Here is a 24,217-nt window from a genome sequence, read left to right as displayed (position 1 = left end):
GTGGGAAATTTGGAAGGGACTCATTTTAACTCATTCTGTGTCAGACCTTAGTCTCAGTTCTGGACTGAGAAGGTTATAGGGGACGCCCTCTGCTGGGTAGTGACTGAGTTAGGACGTGAGCTTGGCCTTGCAAGAACCACCTCAAGGGTCTTTTTTTTCCCTAGCATCAATAGGTTACCTTTCAGATGAAATAGTATCAAGAAAGGAATGGGAGGCGTATGAGGAGCATATAAACGTCTTCTATTCATGTTCCCTATTCACAGATCTGAAGGCTAGTGAGGCTCCTGTTACTTCCCCACCTTTTATTCCATACCCATAACCACCAGTTTAGACTTGGCTTCTCTTGTTTTTCCTTTTCATTCCTGGGGTCCCTGGAAGAAAGTGTACATTTATTCCTTTTCTGTATAATTTGGGTTGGAAAGCATATAACTGCTCATTCTGAGCAAGTAGTACCATACTATTTTATATTCATTGGCTGGGAACTCATTGCCTCCTATCAGTCAACTTTTTTTTTTGCACAGCCAAGAGACTGATCCTTTCAGACCCATCTCCCTTCAAACTCTAATTCTTTGCCATCAGTTTATTTCTTGTTCTCATGTTAATGTCTTTGCTGATGTCACTCTTCTTTCCTATAATTATTTTCTCTTTCTGCTAATTGAAATCTTTATAATTCTTTTATGATCCAGCTTAAGGTTTATCCCTACATGATGACTTCACTGATTAATTCCATCTCCAGTAATCTTTCCCCCTTGAATTCCTTCAGCATTCTTGTCTAGTTTCTACCATTCTACTTAGTATTCTCTTTCATACTGTTTCATGTTTGTAAGTCTTGTCTCCTTGACTATGAAAAAGCCCCTTGAAGGAAGGGACCGTCTTCTCCCAATTCAACTCACATGACATTTACTGAATGTGTTAACTTGTTATTTAACAATTTAAAGCCTCAGTTTCCTTATTTGTTACATGGGGATAATGATGTCTGCCTCACAGGGATGTTCAGACAATAAAATGAGACAATATATTGAGAGTGGTTTGTAAACCAAAAAACATACAAAGGATAGGCATTACCAACTTAAAAAAAATGGTGACAGACTCTAGAAATGAAAGAGTATGCTGAAATTACATGAATAAACTTAGAGAAAAGCAGTATTAGTTATATATCTTACACATAGAAACAAATTCGCTAATGATCAAATTCAATTTTTAATGAACCTGCAAGTTTTTAATGAAACACTTTCATTGAATTGAGTGTTTCGAATATGAGTTTTGGTTCTTACATTGTCACTAATTTGGTGATGTAACTAGTTAACCTGTGATAATTTAAGTACTTTTCCAGCTCTAAACATCTGATACACAATTTAATTTGTATATCTTACCTATGTCTTTTGGACGTCAGTTTTGTTATCTATAAAATGGGAAATGCAGATCTAATCAAAACCCTTTTTAGAACTTTACAGAATGGATGTTCAAAGAAATATTAACCTTGGACAGAAGTCTCTTGGAGAAAAAAAAAAAATTTCCTTGGAGGAAAGCTACGTACTAGATAGTGCATCCCTTTAAATATTAGCAAAGCACATTACCATATCAAATGCTATGAGTAAACCAGTTTAACTTTATTTTACCCAGTGTTTCATAAAATTATTTGGACCTGGAATAGTTTTTTCAGTTTTAAAAAATTTATTGATTTGAGAGAGAGGAAGGGAGAGAAAGAAACAGAGAGGGAGGGAGGGAAGGGAGGGTGGGGCAGAGAGAGAGAGAGAGAGAGAGAGAGAGAGAGAAACATTGACTTGTTGTTCCACTTATTTATGCATTCATTGGTTGATTCTTGGATGTGTCTGGACCAGAAATTGAACCTGCAACCTTGGCATATGGGGACAATGCTCTAACCAACTGAACTACCCACCAGGGCAGGAACAGTTTTTTTTTTCAGATAACATCTATTTAGCGTCCGGTGAAACTAATTTTCTAAGGCACATAGTTTGGACTGCCAACATGAATAGTCTTAGGTATTAGATGTAGTCCAAGCAAAGGGAAAAGTACACCCTTATGAGATGTTCTCTGCTAGTCTTCATGCTTGCTGTGGCTTGTAGCTTTATCTTTAGTCAACAGAGACTTTGAAAAATCATGTTTCTGTTAGTCATTGATTATCAAGTCTCCAAGATAATTAGAAAACTTTTTAAGTCTCTCAGATTATTAACTTCATCCTCTTGTTCTCATAAAAACATGAAATTTGGCAATCACCTCAGATACAAAATATCAACTCAAAATAAAAACATAAGAAAAATTTTCATCTCCAGGATCAATTTGAAACATATAAAATTAGGTCAGGTTAATATCTGCAGAATATATCTGCCAAGGTGAAGATTATGTCATGATTTATTTTTGGTTCTAGTCTTTCCACTGGATCATTAGGTAACCAGGGATAAATTAATTCCCTTAAGGCTGAACTGAGACATATGTTATTTCAAAATGATCTTATTTTGCAACCTTAGCAGTTATTCTAATAATTTCAGAAAAATTTTTTGGTTTGTTTTCTTCAGAATACGTCACAAGAATTAAATGTTTAATTAATTACAGCATTTATTTTTGCCAACATAATTTATAGACAGACTTTAAACAATTTGCAAATATGTCAAAGCAGGCAATAATCACTTTGTTTTATTGTGAAGTATAGCTTACAAAATTAAAAATGTATAGGTAGTATAAACAACAATGATAAAATTGATCTTTGTAACCCAGTTCCAAAAGGTATTTTTTAAAATTAAAATTTTATTGATTTTAGAGAGAGGGGAAGGGAGGGAGAAAGAGAGGGAGAGAAACATCAAAGTTCAAGAAAAACATCTATTGATCAGTTGCCTCTTGCAGGCCCTCAGTGGGGCACCTAGCCTGTAACTCAGCCATGTGCCCTCACCAGTAATTGAAACTTTCAGTTTTCAGGAATGATGCCCAACCCACTGAGTCACAGCAGTCAGAGGCAAAAGGTATTTTTGAAACATCTGTTCGATGGCCTCTTAGAGAGGTTGAGTGCTGCATGGAGAAAGGGCAAAGGTGGGCCATGAGTTGCAGTAGGGGTACTGTCAGGGATTGAACAAAATGTTCCTCTCAACTACATTCAGAATTCTCCCTTGGAGATCTGTTAAATATGACATTCTTCATCTCATTAGATTTCCAATGATGTTTGACAGGTCTTCGAGATTGGGGCTAGCTGTGCTCCTTAGTCCACTTCTCTTCTATTTGATTGGGATATACACATAGAAAAACAACTCTCTCTTGTTCGATCAAGGGCTCTCTTAGGAGAGGCATCAATGTCTCTTCAAAACAGACCATCAGGTTTCCAAGAGTGGGGCCTTTGTTTTCCTCCCAAAGAAACTATATTGGTTTTGCAGCAATAACAGGCCCTGTACCGAAGGGATTTCCAGAGTGACTTTTGGTAGGTAATATCAGTCATTGTGGAATAAAATCTTGGATCCTGTTGGTTTAGGTCCCATTATTCAGTATGAAGTTTCCTATTAACTAGGACTTATTGTCCCTTTCCCATTCTGTATGGGAGGGAAGGGGAATTTTAAAAGTTCGTTATTCATTCTACTTTGCACTTTTCTGTTTCAGCATTTACCATGTTATTGTAGTTAATTATTTAATACCTTATGTCCTCATTTATAAGTGGATACTCTCCTTGGTTATAATGATATGGTTTTATTCTTCTTTGTAAGTGACTAGTGCCTAGAACAATGCCTACCACTTATTGGGTATTTATGTCAATTTAATGAATGAAAAGAGAGCAGATATTTGGATGGTCTGCTTCTAATTGAGCATTTGAAATAATTCAGTAGAAAGCAACACATGGTGTAGTGCCCTAACTAGCTGGATGACAAATTTACTCTTCTGTTTCTTTAGATCTGTGAATAACACGATTGGATTAGATTAGGTATTACTAACCAGGGATCAGTGGGCTTCAAGGTATTTTTGACCTCTTAGGCCATGTAAAGTTAAAAATCAAAGGACCAATGACTTCGTAGAGATTTATTATACTACTCCATAACGTTTACTGTAGCTGCAATAACACATACGTGGAAAATAAAACTGCATCGTGCCCGTGGCAATACGTATTTGCATACACCCTCGGGTTTGTCCAGATCTCCTTATGCCTTGGCCTCAAAACATAAAAACATGATGACAGATTCTGGTTAATTTTTTTAATTTAATTTTATTTAAAAAATATTTATTTATTTTTAGAGAGAGGGGAAGGGAGGGAGAAAAAGAGGAAGAGAAACATCAATGTACCACAGATACTTCTATCGATTGCCCCTCCATACCCCCAACTGGGGACCTGGCGCGTGTTCCCTGACTGGGAAGCCAAACGATGGCCTTTCGTTTCCCAGGTCAGCACTCCATCCACTGAGCCACACCAGCCAGGCTCCTGATTAATTTTTGAATGCTAAATTCTCAGCTTGTAGCCGCTCCTAATAGGCGGCTGACCGACCAGTGGGGTGAGTGCTTCATATACACAGGATATTGGCTAGGAAGGTACACAGATATTAGGAGTTGTATCCTTGACCCGTGTCTCAGTTGGTTGGGCGTTGTCCCAAAATCCCGGATTTGTTTAGGGTCAGGCCACAAGATTGGGTTGCGGTTCGTCCTGTTGGGATTGGTGGTGTAAGAGAGGCAACCCATGATTCTCTCACATCGATGTTTCTCTCCCTTTCTCTAAAAATACATACTAAAAAAAAAAAAAAAAAAAAAGTGGTTCTGGCCTTGAGGAGGTTGGAAGTCTAACCACGAAGGCAGAGGAGTATTTAACAGAAAGATTCGACGGGCGGTGAGACAGACCACAGCCGCGGAGGCGGACGCAGATAGCTGAGATCGGAAAACCGACTCAGCAGTGGACTTCGGCAGTGTGCCGGGGGTATGTAGCCGGAGTAAACACCCGACTCGCTTCTGAGGTTGACGTGCCCCAGGCCTGGACGACGCGTCCTCCTTGCCCCACCCCCCACCGGCCTCCAAGCCTCCCAGGAGGCTGAGCGGCCGCCAAATCCGGACGTCCCAGAGTTTCCCCGCAGCCGGTGGCTCTGAAATGGCCTTTTGTTGTAAAACTTGGGTTTGGAAGGAGGCAGAGGGGAAAATAGTGGAAAAATTCACGGGGCGGAGACGTGAGCAGCGAAAAAGAGGGCACCTGAGAGACCAGCTCCCAACCAGAACCAAGGGAGAAAAGCCCCTCGCGCGGTTCCCCCAGAGGCGCCCGCCTTCGGCCACCTTCGAGAGTTTCGGCTCTTTCCGGCAGTTCTAGCTGGGGTGCAGCACTCCCAGCGCACTATCCCCCACCCACACGCCGCCCGCTTTTTCTGGGCAATTGCAGTTCTGCACGTTGTTACGAGTTCGCGTCCCACTCACCCCCGCCTCCTTCTATGAGTTTGTTTTGGACCCACTCCTCCAATCCTTCCCTTTCATTGTTATTGCAATTCCCGGCGACACCCAAGCTCCCTCAACTCAGGCGCGAGGGACTTGGTCGCGAGAGGAACGGTAACCCGACTGACTCCAGACCGCCTCCCTCCCGGAGCCTTTCCACTAGCACGCCAGGTTCGCGCCGGCGCGAGCACGCGCCCTGTGCGCTGGCTGGCTGGCGCGCACGCGCCCGAGCGCGCTCCGGGGCGGGGCGAACAGCTAGAGCCCTGGCGAGGCCGGTGTGGATCCGCTGGCGCTCCGGCCCGTAGTCGCGGCTGCGATTCCCAGTCTGCCCGCCGGCAGAGAAGGGAAGCGGGGAAAGGGGCGGGCGGAGGCGGGGCGGCATCCGACTCTGGGAGAGCCGAGGGAGTATCGCGGAGGCGACGTCGCCGGCTCTGGAAGAGGCGAAGCAGGCGGCGGAGCTCCTTTCCCCTTCTCAGACCCCGGAGCGTCCAGGACGTAGAGCCCGGAACTGGGGGGACGCGACGACTGCGGGGGCCCGCCGTAGGTGAAGCTGAGCGTGCTGGGTGGAGGAGGTTGGTGGGGGATAAAGGAGGCACAGAGGGTGCAGAGAGCGGGCTTGAGGGAGGGTACTGGGGAAGGGGTAGTTGTTGGGGGTTGGGTACGGAGAGGTGGGGATGTGAGCCCTTGGGACTTGGAGTGGCCAGATGGTGGAAGGTTTTTGGGGTCTGTGGCGGGCCGAAGCACACTGGTCCGAGTTGGGGTGTTTCCAGAGGCATAGGCCGGGGAAACAATGGAGCGAGGGGTTCTTTGGTGTGACCGTGTGGGGGGTATTGGATTTTAAGAAACAACAAGAGATGGAAAATAATGAAAGAATGGGTTAATTTAGGAGAAGTACAATGAATTGGGAATGCAGTCGGGATGCGTAAGGTCATCTGAGTGGATGCTGGAGGCCCTTCAGATTTGGGGCCAAAGTGGAGGCCCTGGCCACGTAGCTCAGTTGGTTAGGGCGTCCTCCAGATACGCTCAGGTTGCCGGTTCGATTCCCGGTCAGGGCACATAAAACAATCAGCCAGTGAAATCAATGTTTCTCTCTCTCCCTTCCTCGCTCTAAATCAATTTAAAAAACAAAAAAGATTTGGAACAAAGTGGGATTTGAAAATAAGAGATAGAAGAGCATTTTTGGAATTGAGAGGAGGACAGGAACAAAAAATAATGCGAAGTGGGACAGAGAAATAAAACAGACGTGGTTTGGGCTTGAATTAAAGCAGAAGGGTACAGCCAATTAGAGAGTATGGGTAGGTGGACTAGAGTGACTTCTTTTCTTCTTGTTCATCCAGGTTGATTGGGTTCTTTTGGAAGGTGGATCTTTCTCAGGCTTGTCCCTCTGCTAAGGAGTACAAGCTGTTCTTTAAATAATTTGGTTTTCATTTGTAGTCCGTTTGATGATAAAGCATGCCTGTAATAGTTATTTTTCCTCTGTTCATCAGGTTATGTACATAATTTACCTGTGGTTAATGAAGCAGGAGAGGACACATAACTAGAAACAGGCATCTTGCTTTTGACTCAAGTCAGTGATAATGCAGAGTTCAGGGTATTTGGGGGAGAACCAAGACCAAAAGGTGACGAGTAGCCTTGATAAAATCTAAGTTAGCTGTACTTGTTAGAACTGCAGTTTCTCACTGAGAAAATTTCACATATCATGTGCTGCTAGTTTTAAGTTCGTGGGAGAGAGTTTGTGTGCTGTCTCAGAAAATTCTTGATGTTGATTTCAAATTATCAGGCTGCTTTATACCTTCCAGTTTAAATGAAGGTGATTTGAAAATCACCTTATTTGAAAATATTGTGGGAAAGTATTTCTGGAGTTACGATCTTTGCATTTCCTTGATACTTGGATTTCCAAACTAAATTTTGAATCGTATTAGATAACAAGATTGCTGATTTTGAAATTGTAGTTACCTTTATGTGCTCATAAATAGTCCATGTTAAGCTTTGTATTTGTCGGGCATTAAGTTTTGCTGACTCATCTAAGATTTCTGGGAATTCATCAGTTTATGTTTTTCACACTAGGTTTTGGATAGTAGCATTAGAGCACTTTATAAAGGTCCATAAATAGTGATCTATATCGTCACTTTTCTTATATGTTATAAAAACTGACCAAAGCAAGGAGTGAGTACACTGTCCTCATTAGTGATAATGTGGCTCCTTATTGACCACTTTCAGTGGGCTAGGCAAGGTGCTAAGATTGTTTTAAATGCATTATCTCATTTAATATTTAAAAAAACACTTTATTTTATTTTGTTTTATTTTTTTTTGAGGCGGGGGAAGAGAGGGAGAGAGACATCAATCAGTTGCCTCTCCTGTGTGTCCTGAGCGGGACTGAACCTGCAACCCAGGCATGTGCCCTGACCAGGAATCGAACCAGCGACCTTTGGCTTTGCGGGACAATGCCCAACCAACTGAGCCATACCAGTCGGGGCTATCTCATTTAATTTAATCCTCACAATTATTTCCCATTTTATAAATTAAGAGGTGAAATAACTTACTGAGGTCACAGAGCTAGTAAGTAAAGCTGAATTCAGACCCAGCTCTGTTGGATGCCTTTAAATCTTCACTGCCTGGTGGGTCTTCCAGCTTTCTCCCTCCTTCAGTCTTGGTTGTGGTACAAGCAGCATGAATTGGTTGCAACTTGGGTCTGATGTGATATTAGTGATTTAGATGAAGATTGGGTTAGTGGGTTATACCTGTAGAGTTAATTGAATGCTTGCTCCTGTGATTTAACAAATTTGGGGTCCTGATAATAGGGCTAAAATATCTTGCTAAGGGTTTGTCCTGTGAGCACAGTTAATTTTCTGCTTAGTGTACTGCTTAAGTACTGTGCATATGTGGCACTCTTCCTTGTAGAAGTCAAGACAGCCAGTTGTGGAACCAAAACCAGTTCATGCTGGAAAACCATCAAAACTGCTGAGTGCTCAAGTACCCTCCAAGGACCTGTTGAGTCCACAGTTGGTACTGGCATTATCTCTAAATATATATAGGATCCTCTTAGAAACCCCAAGTGAAACAACTAGAACTGAGAGAAACAGCTGGGACCTGAGGAAGGAGCCATAGGTTGCTGGCCAAAACATCAGCATAGCCCCTGGAGGCTGATTCAGGAGTAGCAAAGGGCAGATACTAGTAAATGGCAGGAGGGGAGGGCGTTACATGTTGAGCATTTATGTATTCTAGGCATCAAACTCAGTGTGTGTGTATTGTCAGATCTTCAAACAGTCCTTAAAGGTAGGCATTAATTCCCATCTTTCAGATGAAGCCCAGAAAGGTTAAATAATTCGTACAAAGTCAGTTAATAGGAGTGAAGGAAGTTTGTATATTATTATTATTGTTGTTATTTTAAATTGCTGCTTGCAGTGTTCCACTGTAGAAACACATATTATAATAAAACTGATATTAAAATCGGGAACTTAAAAGTCACATTTTAGGATCCATTGTGCTTCTTTGTTAGAAGTAAAACTGGTTATTTCAATATTGCTGTTTCCATTGGAGACTGGAAGAAAAAGCTTTCTTTTCTTTTTTTTAATGGGAAGGGGCTTCCATTGATTTATTTAACAAAAATAACCTCTTATAGAATATAATTCAACTTCTCAGCTTCTTTGGTTACTTGGTATACATCTATAGCAACATGGAAATGGCATGTCTATCCCTCCTGTATTCTGAGATTTGAAAAAAAGAAAAAAACTTTAACATCTAATCTTTTATTATTCTTGGCAAATGGGGGATACTTTTTAAAAAATTACCCTCACTCAAGGATATGTTTATTGATTTAAGAGTGAGGAAGGGAGGGGGCACATCAATGTGAGAGAGAAACATTGATCGCCTCCTGTGCACATCCTCACTGGGGATCAAACCCGCAGCTTTTTGATGTAAGGGATGGGATGATGCTTCAACCAGCTAAGCCACTAGGCCAGGGCTATTCTGAGATCTTGACTTTCAGGTAAGTCATCTAGGCTCTGGAGGATGACAGTGAAGCATACCTGTTACAGACTTTGACCACTTCTCTTGATATATATTTGCCACAAAAGTTAGATGATCATTCTTGGTTACTTTGAAAAAATTGTCGTAAAATATACATAACAAAATATACCATTTAAACCATTTTTAAGTGTACAGTTCAGTGAAATTAAGTATAATCACATTCCTATGCAACCATCACTACTGTCTATCTCCAGAACACTTTTTATCTTCCCATACAGAAACTCTGTATCTACTAAACAATAACTTCCTATTCTTTTCTTTTCCCAGACCCTGGCAGCTGTCATTTTACTTTCTGTCTCTGTGACCATAACTACTCTGGATACCTCATATAAATGGAATCATAGTATTTGTCCATGTGTGTCTGGCTTGGCTTATTTAACACAGTGTCCTCAAGGTTCATCATTGTTTTAGCCTGTGTCAGAATTTTGTTCCCTTTTAGGACTGCATTATATTCCACTGTATGTGTATACCACACTTTGCTGATCCATTCATCAATATAGATACTTGGATTGTTTCTACCTTTTAACTATTGCAAATAATTCTGCAGTGAGCATTGGTATACAAATATCTGATTGAGTCCCTGCTTTCAACTCTTTTGGGTATGTACCTAGAAGTGGGATTTCTGGGTCATATGGTAATTCTGTGTTTAATTTTTTGAGGAAGCTTAGTTACTCGTAAATGTGGTTTTATTATGTGTTCACCCGAAGGTAGTGCTTGGCCTTGTGTTTGAGGAATGATGTTTCCTCTACTGATGCTTTCTGTACTGTTCATAAGACACTTGTACTGGAAATGATTCAAAAGGAAATGATTTACCCAGTTTTCATGGCTTTCTCTTAGCTTCTGCCTACTTATATTTATCATGACATCTGGGAGGCACATTAAAATACATTTCAGCTTAGCAATAAAAATACTTTTGAAAATCTTTTAGACACTTCAGCTGATGAGTAAAATGGAATTTCTCTTCTATAGTGTGAAATGTATCCAATGTGGGAGGAATCATTTATGATCTTTTCAATCATACCTGGGTGATCATCTCAAGAACATTATCTGTATGTGTATTTGAAAAATGTGTCAATAGTGTAGCATTCAGTTTACTTCGCTGCCTTTAATTGAAATTTAAGGTACTTTTTTCATTTTAAAATGTTTTACATGTGTGGGCTACTGATTACTGCTTATCTTTGGTATCCCTTCCTCATTCATTGAATAAGGTTTTAGTGTCTGCTATGTGCTTTAAATATTTCAGGAAGGTAGCTGTAATACAGGAAGTAAAATTGGCTGAAGTCATTTGTTTGATTCCATTTTCCCCCCTCCCTTCATATGTGAAAGAAAGTTGACACACGATACCAATACAATAGGTTGAAGTAGCTGTAGACTGACGGTGAACTCTGTCTTAGGATGAGTCTAACCTCCCATGTCATTTTTTCTAAATGCCACCAAGAGGTTAATTATACCTGCATCTTGCTTCTTGAGATGATTGGGTTTCAAAGGGACTTCAGGCTCATGTGCCATTTTCTGGGAACCTCATAGGAGATTTAGTAAGCCCATACTAACCTTGGAGGTAGTATGTCGATTCTGAAATATTTCTAAAGGTTTAAATTTTGTAAATGCCTTTTCTTTAGGTTACTGTATATTAAGAGTTGATCAGAGGCCAGTGCTTAGTATCCATGTTCACATCTACCATGGCAGCCTTTAAGGGTGGGTTCCTGAAATATATACATTATCTTCTACACAGATTCTGCAGCAGCCCCCGGCCCTTAAAACATTCTACAGGGTCTGAGGATGTAGTCATTAGTTAAAGGTAACTTCTGCAGTCATTGTTCTGTGACTAATTTGTGGTTAGGGGTTAGCAAGGAATTCTTACTAATTTAAACCCTAAATAATAACCTTGGATTGCTGGTAAGGAGGATTTTTAGATTACTTAATTAACAAAATGACATGATTGTTAGTTGTGGAGGGTATTTATGTGTGTTCTTTAGAATTGGCTAAAGAGTGTTGGGACTGAGGAGAAGAAGGAGGTGTTTGATGAGGCAGTTATATGATTATGGATGAATCATTATAGATTCGTGATGATGTCTTTTGGATTTGAAGATGCTGCCAATGATGTTAGTTCTATTGACCTGTTTAGGACTGAAAAGATCATTTTGAAAAACCTGCAGTCCTCCCTTTTTTGAGTACATATGATCTGTCCAGTGGTAAATTACTTGCTGCTGTATTAAGGTTAAAGCTGGTAGAGCAATACTTTTCTTTAAATTAGCCACTTGGTCTCTGATTATAGCATGCCAGTGTGGTCAGCTCACTGCTGGCTCTTCCTGGTTATCTTCTGCTATTACATTGACTCAAAATATGCCTTAGTGTGTGACGGAAGTGACTTTTTAGCCTACTTTGTTTGGTTATCCTCTTACATCTTTATAATAAATTGCCTTCATAGCTTACCTGCATATCCTGCACAAACTCTCAATACAAGGATCTCATCATAAGAAGCTTCCTTACATTTGATGAAAACAATGAAACTTGTCTAAAAGATGGAACAACAGGAAGCTAAAGTATTGTACCTGAATGGTAGGTGGTACAGAACCACCCCAGACTAAATCAGCCATTTAGTTTAGATACAAACTCAGTGTTTTATTATGTCTTACTAGTCAGTACCCAGTAGGTTCTTGAGATGGTTTATCTAATTCCTTGTTAAGTGGCAAGTACTTTACACAAGGTTTAGTTGGGTATTCCTTTTTACCTTTGTCACTACTCAGGTTGTACATATTTTACGTCAATCTTTTACAGGTTGATAATTGACATTTGTCATTAGTTTGCCTGCCTGTGATGTTACGATGATCTTGTAAGTTAGACTACAAGTTATTAATGTGATGCCACGTAATTTGAGAGCAAAGGAAACAATGCAACAACAGTGATGACTAAATTTGTGTTTGGGCATCTAATTTGATGACATAGGAAAAGCTCCTGAAAAAGGAGGGATATTTGATACCTTCATCCTGATTACTTGTTACTTGAAATCTTAACATTTAAGTAAGATTAAATAAAATTATATTCAATTTTGACATGATTACATTTTTGATTGGGCAGTAAAGCTGAGAACACACCATCCTTTCACACTCTACTTACTAAGCATTTCCATTGTGAAATAATCCCAAGTATATTATTAAACTTCTTGGCAGATGAACTTTTTAAGGCCTAAAATGTGGACTTACTGAATGGTGTTAGTTATGGTCAGCTAATACTCAGAGTATATTTATAATATTTCCATATTGTAATATTTTTCTTCTAATTGCTTATTAAAATAGGGAAGCTGTATTACACATTAAGAGCACAGACCTGCTGTATCACATAGAAGTTGCTAATAAGTAGGATTATAGATAGCTGGGCATAAAATTAATTTTAGGGGAGAGAGGCTATGAAGCTCCTACATTGTATCAACAACAACAACAACTAAAAAAAGTATAAATCTGGTGCACAGATCAGGCTTTGAACTTCTGCTCTTCTACCTCCTCCCTCTGGTGATTTGGTCAAGTCATTTAATTTCTCAGAGCCTGTGTTTCTGAATCTGCAAAATTGGTGTAGTAGTAATTCCTACCACAGAGTTATCTTAACTGTTGAATTTTTTTTTTTGAGGTAAAATTCACATAACATAAAAACTCTTTTAAAGTATTCAGCACAGTGGTATTTATTACATTAACAATGTTGTGCAACCATCACTCCATCTAGTTCCAGAACTTTTGTATCACCCCCAAGGGAGACACAGTTCTCATTAAACAGTCTTCATTTCCCCCTACCTCTCTCCCTAGGTAACTACCAGTCTGCTTTCTGTCTCTACAAATTTATCTATTTTGTATATTTCAAATACATGGAATCATATAGTAAGTGACCTTTTGTGTCATTTCACTCAGTGTAATGTTTTTGAGGTTCATCCTTGTAGCATGTATCAGTACTTCATCTCTTTATAGCTGAATACTATTCCACTGTATGGCTATATATCACGTATTGTTTATCCATTTATCTGTTGATGGACAGTTGTGTCATTTCCACCTTTGCCTATTGTGAATAACGTACCAGTATTTGTCTGAATAGCTGTTTTCAGTTCTTTTGTGTCTATACCTGAGAATGGAATTGCTGGGCCATATAATGTTTCTATATTTAACTTTTTGAGAGACTGTCATACTGTTTTCCACAGAGGCTGCACCATTTTACATTCCTACAAACAATGTTCAAGGGTTCCAGTTTCTCCACATCTTTGCCAACACCTGTAATTTTTCTTTTATTTATTGTAACCATCTCAGTAGGTGTGAAGTGGTATCTTATTATGAATTTGATTTGCATTTTCTTAGTAACTAGTGATATTGAACATCTTTTCATGCACTTGTTGTTTGTGTATCTTCTTTGGAGAGATGTCTAAGTCCTTTGCCCTTTTTTAAAAATTGGGTTGTCTTTTTGTTGAGTTATGACCATTGAATTTTAATGGCTATTGAACATTTAGGTCAGTGAGTACACATAATATGTACTCAATAATGACTAACTAATAATATAGTTAGAATTATTTTTGCTACATGCAGTCTCAATTGGAAGGCTGAAAAAACTGGCTTTTCTAAATAGAAGTGGAGAGGCAACAAAATTTATTTGTTGTGAGTAAAGGTTTGACTATGTCATTGTTGGTATTTGGCTTTTAATTGATGCCCCCAAGTCGGGAAATTAGACATGCACAAGCAAAAATTAGTTTATCTTTGGCAGAAGTTAGTACAGTGAGTCCTCACTTAACGTTTTTGATAATGTTCTGTGACTTTAAGTGAAATGTCATTTAACAAAACCAGTTTTTACCAAAGGCTAATTGATATAAACAAGAGTTAAGTTCCTGTGGCATCCCATCAATGTTATAACAAAGCGATGTTGAACAAAATTATGGACCTGCTGTAGTGCCATCTAGTTATAGCTGAAATTGAGATTGCTTGTTTTTGTTTTACTCTATGAGATATTTGTTATAAATACTGCAGTCAAAATGTGTTTGCTGCCTCGGTCAGGGAAGCCTACTTTTTATATTTAGTGGTATACAGTTTATGTATTGTTATGTTTTTATGCTTATTGCAACTATATGGGCTGGTCAAAAGAGGATAGATGGGACTAGGAGATCAAAGTAATTATTAATTTAGAATCTTACTCCCTAGTCAGGATTGTATCACCTTGAACTGATGAATATATTTTGCTAGGTTTTTAGGTAGATAAACTCATTTAATTATGTCATGATTTGGAGTGAGGTGATAGCTTTAATCAGAACATACAGAAAACTATATGCAAGTCTAAATTTCAGTTATTTACTTGGAAAAGGCAGCAGAGAGGGGAAATGTATGCTTTCAGGAAATGGTGATTATTCAAATTCCTCCTGAAGCCCACCTATCCGTCCACCTCTGCCCTCGCTTCCAAGCTTTATAAGCTTCAGCTCTGAACCCTCCTCTCTCTTGCCCTCCTCTACGCCTTTGCCCATTCCCTAAACTCTGCCTGCAATGTCTTCTAAATCTCATGGTGCCTTGCGTTTCTGAAGTCTCAGGCAGACCAAACACTCCTTTTGGGCTTTTAATTCTGTTACATACTTTCATAACAGTACTTATCATAGAGTGCTTTTGAAACTGTGTATTAAATTTTTTAAAGGAGTACATGCACATGGCAAATAAAACTGAATGGTACAGAAGTAAGTGGTAAAAACAATTTCCCTGGTTTTCTTCCTTAGAGTCAGTCACTGATAGGACTTTCTCTTCTATACCCTTCAAGAGTTATTGAGTACTGATACAATAATTTTTATAGTATATGAAATGCTTATTTTTCCTTTTATTTTGCAAAGAAAAAAATTTAAGCATTATAGAAATACATAGAGTAAAAAGTGAAAGGTCCCATTTCCCTTGATCCTTAATTCTTGTCCTTCCCATGTAATAACTGGCCTTCTCAACAACATTCCTCTCTTCAGAGGTAATTCTGTTTTAAGCCCTTTCAGCTTGTTCCACTTACATATTTATATAAAATATTTTTGCATGTATTGTTTTTATGATTTTTATGTATTCTGTAACTTCCTCTATATATCTATTGTAGTTTCTAACAACGTTTCAATGAACAGTTTTTGTGGTGCTTCTCATTGGACATATGTGAGTGTTTCTCTAGGTTGCTGGAAGGAAATTTCTGGGAAGGAGTATATTCTAAAAGTTTTGTTGAATACTGCCAAACTGCTTTTTTAAACTTTTTGCCCTGAGCAGTGTGGCTTATTTGGTTGGGTGTCCTCCTGCAAAGTGAAGATAGAGGCCAGTTCGGAATCCGGTCAGGGCACATGCCTAGGTTGGGGGTTGGGTCCCTGGTCTGAGCTAGAGGCAACTGATTGATGTTTCTCTCACACATCCATGTTTCTTTCCCTTTCTTTCTCCCTCCCTTCCCCTCTAAATAAATAAATAAAACCTTTTTATTTTGAAATAATTTTAGATTTGTAGAAAAGATAGTATAGAACATTCCCATATATTCTTCTGTCAGCTTTCCCTAATGTTAACATCTTTCGTAATCATTCTACCTGTTATCAAAACTAAGAAATTAACATTGGTATAATAGTATTTAACTCCAGATTTTATTTGGTTTTCCCAGTTTTTCCACTTGTGTCCTAAAATGTTGGATCCAGTGCAGTTAGCCATCTTGTCTCTGTAGTGTCCTCCTTCCTATCTGTGACAGTTTCTGTTTTTCCTTGTCTTTTTCACTGTCTTGACACTTTGTAAGAGTACTAGTAGGTCAGGAATTTTGTAAAATGTTTCTTAATATAGGTTTATCTGATGTTTCCTTGTGATCAGACAGAGGTTATGGATTTGGGGGAATAATACCAAAGGTCATGTGTTCTTCTCATTGCATCATATTGGGATAGATGATATCAACATGTCTTGTTAATGGCGATGCTAACCTTAGTGACTTGATTAAGGTGGTATCTGCCAGGTTACTTCACTGTAAAATTTCTGATTTTCCTATTCTCTGTAAGTCACTAAGTCTAGCCCACACTTAAGTTCTACCACCTGGGGGGAGAAGGATAAAAAAATTTGGACATTTAAAAAAAGATTTTATATATTTATTCTTAGGGAGTGGTAGATAGGGAGAACGAGAAGAGAAACATTGATCAGTTGCCTCTCACACACACCCTGACCGGGACCAGGCCTGCAATCCACACCTATGCTGGGACTGGGAATGGGAATCCAACCTGTGACCCCTAACTTTGCAGGACAGTGCCCAAACAGCTGAGCCGCACAGGCCATGGTGAATTTGGACATAATATTTATACCGCCACAGTAATAAAAAGTATTTTAGAGAGAGCATTTGAGGCTATGCAAATATACTGTTTCTCTTTAAGAGTTTCACCTGTTAATTTTAGCATTCATCAGTTGATCTTGCCTACAGTGGTTTTCACTTTGGTATTCTAATGGTTATTTTCATTTCTGTCATCACTTCTGCATTTAATAATTAGAAATTTTCTCTAAGGAGGCTTGTACTTTGCCCCCCATTTATTTATTTAATAATTTATTTACATCACTATGGATTCATGGATATTTAGTTTATTCTTTGGATCATAACATTATTTACTTTGTTGCTCATTAAATTACTTTTTAAAATACCTGTAACAATTTACACTCCTACTATTAGTTGTAGATAACAAACTTACACACTTAAAACATTGGCTATTATTTGATGAATTAAAACACTTTTATTTTTCCTGATGAAACATGAGGTTGAATGTGTTTTGTATGGTTATGGATTATATTTCTTTGTGAATCATCTTTTTGTATACTTTGCCCATTTTTAAATTGGGTTTTTTGTTTTATGGAAGTTTTACATTCTGGATATTAATCTTCCATTAAATATAATTTTTTTTTTCTTTTGGGAAAAACTGTTTTCCTTCTATCGTTTTTAAATTACAAAAGTAATACACTTATTGTAAATAATGTATGAAGTGAAAAGTGAATGTCTCCTCATGCTGTCTTCTGTCTCATTCCCTGTGTATAGAACTGTTCTTACACCACAAGTTAACAGTTCGGTATTTTTCTTCCAGAACTTTTTTTGTATAGGCACAGAAGTATATAGAGGTGTTGTGTGCTCATGCTAGTGTGCATGTATGTGTGTACATATATGTGTATGTGTGTATATATATAAAAAGCACACATTTTTTATAGTAATGGGATCATGGAATGTTAGTTCTTTAGCTTTGCATTTATCATAGAGTTAACAAATCATTGAGTTAACAAATCATAGAATACTAATGTGTTATAAATGTATGTTTCAGTATCTTACACTGGACTATAAGCTCTTTTGTGTAAAGACTGCTTATTTCTACTTTAAAGCTATTCTTTTTCTGTGTAAATGATACTACCATCCACCCATTTGCTCATGCCAGAAGCATTTTATTTTTTTAACAGTTTTATTGGATGCCTACTATCTTTCTGATACACAGAAGTAAAGTAAGCATAAAAATCCTTGCCAGCATGCTGCTTATAGTCTAATAGGGAAAAACGGATATTAAGCAAAGGAGTAAAATGTTTTCCGTTGTTGATAACTGGTATTGAATAATAAAACCCAAAAACAAAATTAGGAAAGGTGATAGATTCTGTTAGCACGTACCTGTGTGTGAGCGTGCCGGCGGGTGGTGGGGGCCGGTGGTGCTTGTTGAGAAAGTAATATTGGAGCATAGACGTAAAAGCCATTATTGATTCATTTCTCTTACTCATACCTCATATCAGATCCATCTCCAATTATTGTTGATTTTGTCTTCAAGATACATCTCAAACCTACCCATCAAGTAGGTGGATTAATTTGACAGTAGGCGTTTGTAAAAGTTTTCTGATTGTTTTAATATTCTCAGTGAATTAGGAATCAAAGTATTCAACTGGGAATGAGGGTGGGGAGGAGGAGGTAATGGAGGTTTGTGGGGAGGGCACAGGTGTGAGGTTGTTCAGGATAGTGGGAGAATAGCTGAAGCAGAGAAATACTGTATGATTGCCAGGTGGCATAAGGGCCCTTTGAGGTTTGTGGTCATGCATTTAAAGTGAGATTAGTCAGTATGGTTTTTTCCTCCAACCACATTCAGCTGCAATGTTATATGTTTGGAGTGGATTTAACCAGAGGGAGGTTTTACCAAGATAGTAAAACAAAACACATGAGGGTCAATGAATAGTGGATAGACACTTCAGGACAAGATGGCAGCACAGGCAGACATGGCTTGCCTCTTTGCACAGCCACATCAAAATTACAACTAAAATATAGAACAGCCATCACTCAGAACTCAGACATAAGAGTTGAATAGAAGTCTGACAGCTGTAGAATTAAAGAAACCACATTCATCCAGACTGGTAGGAGGGGCGCAGATGTGGAATGAGCTGATCCCTCACCCACATATGGTGAATAAAAATTCGGGAGGGATATCTTGGGAGCAAGGAGTACCAGCCTCACACCAGGCGCCCCAGCCCAGGATTCCACTGCCAGGAAGATAAGTCCCCACAACTTCTGGCTGCAAAAACCAGTGGGGATTGCGTCAGTAGAAGAAACTTTTGGAGCCCCGAGCATTTCCTCTTAAAGAACCTACACATGGATTCACCTACTCAGGCTCACTTCGTCTGAGCTCCAGCAGTGGGGTAGCAGCTTGAAGGGCACCAATAATATACAGAGAGAAACAAGTGTCTGGCATCGAAGTGAGCAGAGGCCATTGTCCCTTTTCTAAACCCTCTTCCCACAGTGCTGGCAAGCTGGTACTATATTTGAGACTCCATCAACCTGGCTAACACTGACCAGCCCTGGAGACCCCAGAGCCTCCTCCCCACCCAATTTATGGGCCCATCCAAGCCCATAAGCTTGTATGAATGGCTGGTCTTGGCTCATGCTTCACAACTTCCTAAATCCTCTCAAACAAACAACAGCTGGCTTCAGTGAGCCCCAGGACTGGCATTAGCAGCAGCTGGCCTAGATTCACAGCTTGGCTTTGCCTGGCAATCTCCAAGCCCAGCACAAGTAGCAGCCATCTCAGATTGCATTATACCTTAGGCATGTGGTCCCAGGCAAAACATAGGTGGGTGCTGATGTTACCTGTACCACCTGGGAAATCCCAGGGCCAGTGCACCCAGTGGACAGGTAAAGACCAGTTGGAGGAACACCACCCTAGCCCTGCACAGCTGATCCTCCATAGAGGGTGGAGGTTGGTGATCAGTGGTCACAGCCAATCCTTGTAGCTGTGACTGGCATGGGTAAATCCATCCCATTGATCTGCCAACAGCAACCAAGCCTAAACTACAAGAGGTAGGTGTACTCAGCCACAACAAAGGGCACACCTTGATTACCCAGCTTGGGTGATAGGGGAGGCTGTGCCACTGGACCCTAGAGGACACCTAATACATTAGGCCACATTACAAAGACACGGAGCCAAAGCAGCTCTACCTAATACATAGAAACAAACACAAGGAGGTTGCCAAAATGAGGTGACAAGGAAACATGGCCCAAATGAAAGAACAGATCAAAAATCCAGAAAAAGAGCTAAACAAAACGGAGATAAGCAATCTATCGGGTGCAGAGTTCAAAACACTGGTTGTAAGGATACTCAAGGAACTTAGCGAGGGCCTCAGCAACATAAAAAAGATCCAGTCAGAAATGAATGATACACTAATTGAAATAAAGGACAATTTACAGGAAAACCACAGTACAGTGGATGAAGCCAAGGATCAAATCAATGATTTGGAACATAAGGAAGCAAAAAATAACCAATCAGAACAAGAAGAAGAAAAAAAAAAATGAGGATAGTATAAGTAGTCTCTGGGACTACTTCAAGAGGTCCAACGCTCGCATTGTAGGGATGCCAGGAAGAGAAGAGAGAAAGCAAGAAATTGGAAACCTGTTTGAAAAAATAATGAGAAAACTTCCCTGATTTGGTGAAGAAAACAGATATGCAAGTTGAGAAGCACAAAGAGTCCCAAACAATATGGATGCTAAGAGGCCCACTCCAAGATACATCATAATTAAAATGCCAAAGGTTAAAGATAAAAAGAGGATCTTAAAAGCAGCAAGAGAAAAGAAGCTAGTTACCTACAGGGAAATTCCCATAAAGCTGTCAGCTGATTTGTCAAAAGAAACTTTGCAGGCAAGAAGGAACTGGCAAGAAATATGCAAAGTCATGAAAAACAGGGACCTGCAGTCAAGACTGCTCTACCCAGCACAGCTATCATTTATAGTCAAAGGGCAGGTAAAGAGCTTCCCAGACAAGGAAAAACTAAAGGAGTTCATCATCACTAAACAATTATTGTATGAAATGGTAAAGGGACTTATTTAAGAAAAAAGATCAAAACTATGACCTATAAAATGGCACAAAACACAAATCTGACAACAATCGAATCTAAAAAACCAACTAAGCAAACAAGAGGAACACAGACAGAATCATGGATACAGAGAGTGTTTAAATGGTTGCCAAATGGGAGGAGGTGTGTGGGAATGGATGAAGAGGTGAGGGGATTAATAAGTACAAACAGGTAGTTAACAGACTAGCCCTGGGGATGGAAAGTACAGTGTAGGAAATGGAGTAGCCATAGAACTTATACCCATGACCAATGACAGGAACAATGGTGTGGGGATTGCCTGAGGGAGTGGGAAGTGCTAAGTGAAGGGGGCACATCACGGGAAAATCAGGACAACTGTAATAGCATAATCAATAAAATATAATTTAAAAAAAGAATAGAGAATATGTATAAGGGATGATTGTGATAATGTACTGTGGAATTTAAATATGATAAGGATGGAAGAGAGGATTTGAAGTGGCTAAGAGATGATCAATAATTGGTTGAATTAAGGGCCCTGTGGGATCAGAAGATGTTGGAATTTTGGTATGTGAGAGACAGAGTATAAAGATAGTAGGTTGTGGTCAGGCAGTAGAATACAGAATACAGTAGTTAAGACCATGGAGGCATTATCATGTGGTGTATGAATAAAACACAAGATCATCAGAGGCCAGGAATTCAGAGAAGACAGACAGGAATTCAGAGAGATGGGGTGTTAGAAAGATCATCAATCTGAAATCACTTAGACTTAAGACAAGGGCTATGTTTTAAAGAGTCACAGTGATTAGGGTTTTCCAGAGAGAAAGAACCAATAAGATTCTCTCCCTCATCTGTGTTTATGTGTATGACCTCTCTTTCTCTATATGTCTATCTTGAATGAAATTTATTATAAGGATTGGTTCATGTATTATGGGGGCTGAGAAGTCCCACGATCTGCCATTTGCAAGCCAGAGACCCAGGAAAGCTGGTGGTATAAATTTCGGTCCAAGTCTGAGGCCTGAGGACTCAGAAATATCATAATTCCCAGTCCAAGGGCAGACTGATACCTCCGCTCAACAGTCAGCCAAAGAGAATGAGAGAAGAAAAGCCCCCTTCCTCTGCCTTTTTGTTCTCTTCTGGCCCTCAGTGGGTTGGATGATACCCACTCATATTAGGGAGGGCTGTCTGCTTTACTCAGCCTGCCTATTCAGATCCTCATCTCAGATGAAAGCACCTTCTTGGACACATCCAGATAAGTTTAGCTAAATATCTGGGCACCTTGTCATAAAATTAGCCATCACAGCCAGGTAATGGGTAATAGAGTTTTCACATGATATTCAAAGTAGACTTTTTTTTATGGAAGGGAAGGAGACTGATTTGGAAGCATCAGTGAAGTGCAAAGAGGACACTTTCCTTACTCCTGGGTTCTCTGGTGTGAGGGTGGGGAAATACAGCTTTTCACCACTTGAGGGCTGTGAGGGGTGTTTGGCTTGAAAGGAATTAGAACAAGAAGTTGAAGGGCACATTCACAATGGAGGTTGAAAATGTAGAGCACAGTGGAAGGGTTTCACAGTTGGGAGAGAGGTACCCTGGCCATGTAGCTCAGTTGGTTAGAGCGTATCATCCTGATATGCCAAGGTGGTGGGATGGATCCTCGTCAGGGCCCGTTCGAGAAGCAATCAGTGAATTCAAAAATAATGAAACAACAGGTGGATAAGATGTTTCTCTCTCTCCCTTCCGCCTGCTCTCTAAAATCAATAAAGAATTTTTTAAAAAATGACCAATTGGTTTTAGTACTGTCAACATGATCCATCCTTTTCTAAAAGTTCTCTTTGAGCCTTTCATCAGTGGTTTTAGCAGCAGCCATTGATGATTGTTGCCTAAATCTGTTCTTTCATTAAGGCTTGCAACATAGTGATTTTTCTATTGCTATTGTTCTGTATTTATTAGCTGGAACTTTCCTTGATTAACTTTCTGATTACTCTGAAATATAGTTTATACAGGAGAGGAAGAATAAATGCTTTGGTTCTTTCTCTTCATAAATATTCAGAATAATGAAATGAGTTAGTATCCCACTAACCACCAAAAGTGACTAGTGAGTTTTTTGTTTGAGTATGATTAAGAGTTGACTTTTTATGTATTTAATATGTTTCATGCACTGTAGACATTATTCTTATTGGTATTCATATTGTCCTGTCTTAGGCTAATGAGCACCCACTTAAGTTCACTGTGTGTTTAATAAGCCTCCATTAGTCTTTGATAGCTATTTTGCTTTAGACAAAAGAAAACACCTCAGGCTCATCTACTTATTTCCTTCCACAAACCTGGAATCAGCCATTTCTCTAAGGATCCCTGGTTTCTTTTATTGGGAAATGGTATTTAGAGACCACAAGTTAAGCATCATATTTTTAAAAAGAAAACATGGCAGTTATGTTACCCACCTTCCTTCTCCAGAGGTAGCCACTATAACATACTAGTGACAATCCCTTGAATGCTTTTAACATTTTTGCTCTGTATACAGGAATAGGCGAGAGTACGCTTATAGTTGTTACAAATAAATAATACAATAATTAATAATAATACAAGAATAAATTGTTTTGTATACACCTGTAAACCTATTTTTGCTTACCTCTCCCTGTACACACAAACGAGTTGAGTATTTCATTGGTTCTAAGATGCACATCTCCACACCACCCTTCTTCAATCTCTGAATTTGTGATGTGTTTTACAACTGATTATATTTTGGCAGGTTTTTTTTTTTAGTGGTTTATAAGATAATAATGTGTCTTATCTGTGGCTTCTTAGATTAGAAGGAAACAGTATTTAAAATATTGCACTTCATGAAAGCAGCAGCATATTGTGCTTATTTTTTGGCAACTTGCTCTACTTGCTCAGCATGGTTTTTGAGATTTGTCCCATGTTAATAAATGTAGCTCTAGTTCGTTAAGCTTTCTATAAGTGTTTGGTTGTATGGATTTGCATTTTATTTTTTAAAGATTTTATTTTCAGAGAGAGGAAGAGAAACATCGATGTGTGAGAGAAACATCAGTTGGTTGCCACTTGCATGCCCTCAACGGGGGACCTTGCCCACAACCCAGGCATGTGCCCTGACAGGGAATGGGGGCCTTTCAGTTCCTAGGCCGGCGCTCAATCCACTGAGCCACACCAGCCAGGGCTGGTTGTATGGCTATTCATTTTAAAACTCATTTGGCTGCTAATAACATTTAAGTTGTTAGCAGTTTTTAACTATTACAAACAATGTTACGGTGAACCTTCTATATATGTTCTTGTGTTAATAAGTGAGAGTAGAGTTTCTTGGGCTTAGATTATGTGCATGTTCAGCTTTATAAGACTTCACCAGATTGCTTTCCAAAGTGGTGGTTCCAATTTATACACTCATCAGTAGGGTACAAGAATTCATTTTGTTCTTTGCCAATTGTTAGTTTTATTGGTTCTTTATAATCTTTGCTGATCTTATGAATGTC

General features: G+C 39.3%; 1 protein-coding gene across 2 annotated transcripts in view; it reads left to right on the top strand.

Moving 5' to 3' along the window:
• The first annotated feature begins 5,709 nt into the window (after positions 1–5,709).
• The window catches only part of SPATS2 (spermatogenesis associated serine rich 2), a 106,149-nt gene continuing 87,641 nt past the window's right edge, over positions 5,710–24,217 (top strand). The window contains exon 1 of one of the 2 annotated variants that reach the window (XM_054591148.1): positions 5,710–5,944. The gene's annotated coding sequence lies outside the window, so the exon portion shown is untranslated. Of the gene's footprint in view, positions 5,973–24,217 lie in introns of both variants that reach the window. The other variant, XM_054591149.1, reaches the window with a different exon arrangement.

The sequence above is a fragment of the Pteronotus mesoamericanus genome, unplaced genomic scaffold (assembly GCF_021234165.1).
Source record: "Pteronotus mesoamericanus isolate MK-2021 breed Mesoamerican mustached bat unplaced genomic scaffold, CSHL_Meso_final scaffold_21, whole genome shotgun sequence".
NCBI classification, from domain to species: Eukaryota; Metazoa; Chordata; class Mammalia; order Chiroptera; family Mormoopidae; genus Pteronotus; species Pteronotus mesoamericanus.
Note: the sequence above shows the minus strand (reverse complement) of the source record. Positions and strands in the feature narration are given on the sequence as shown.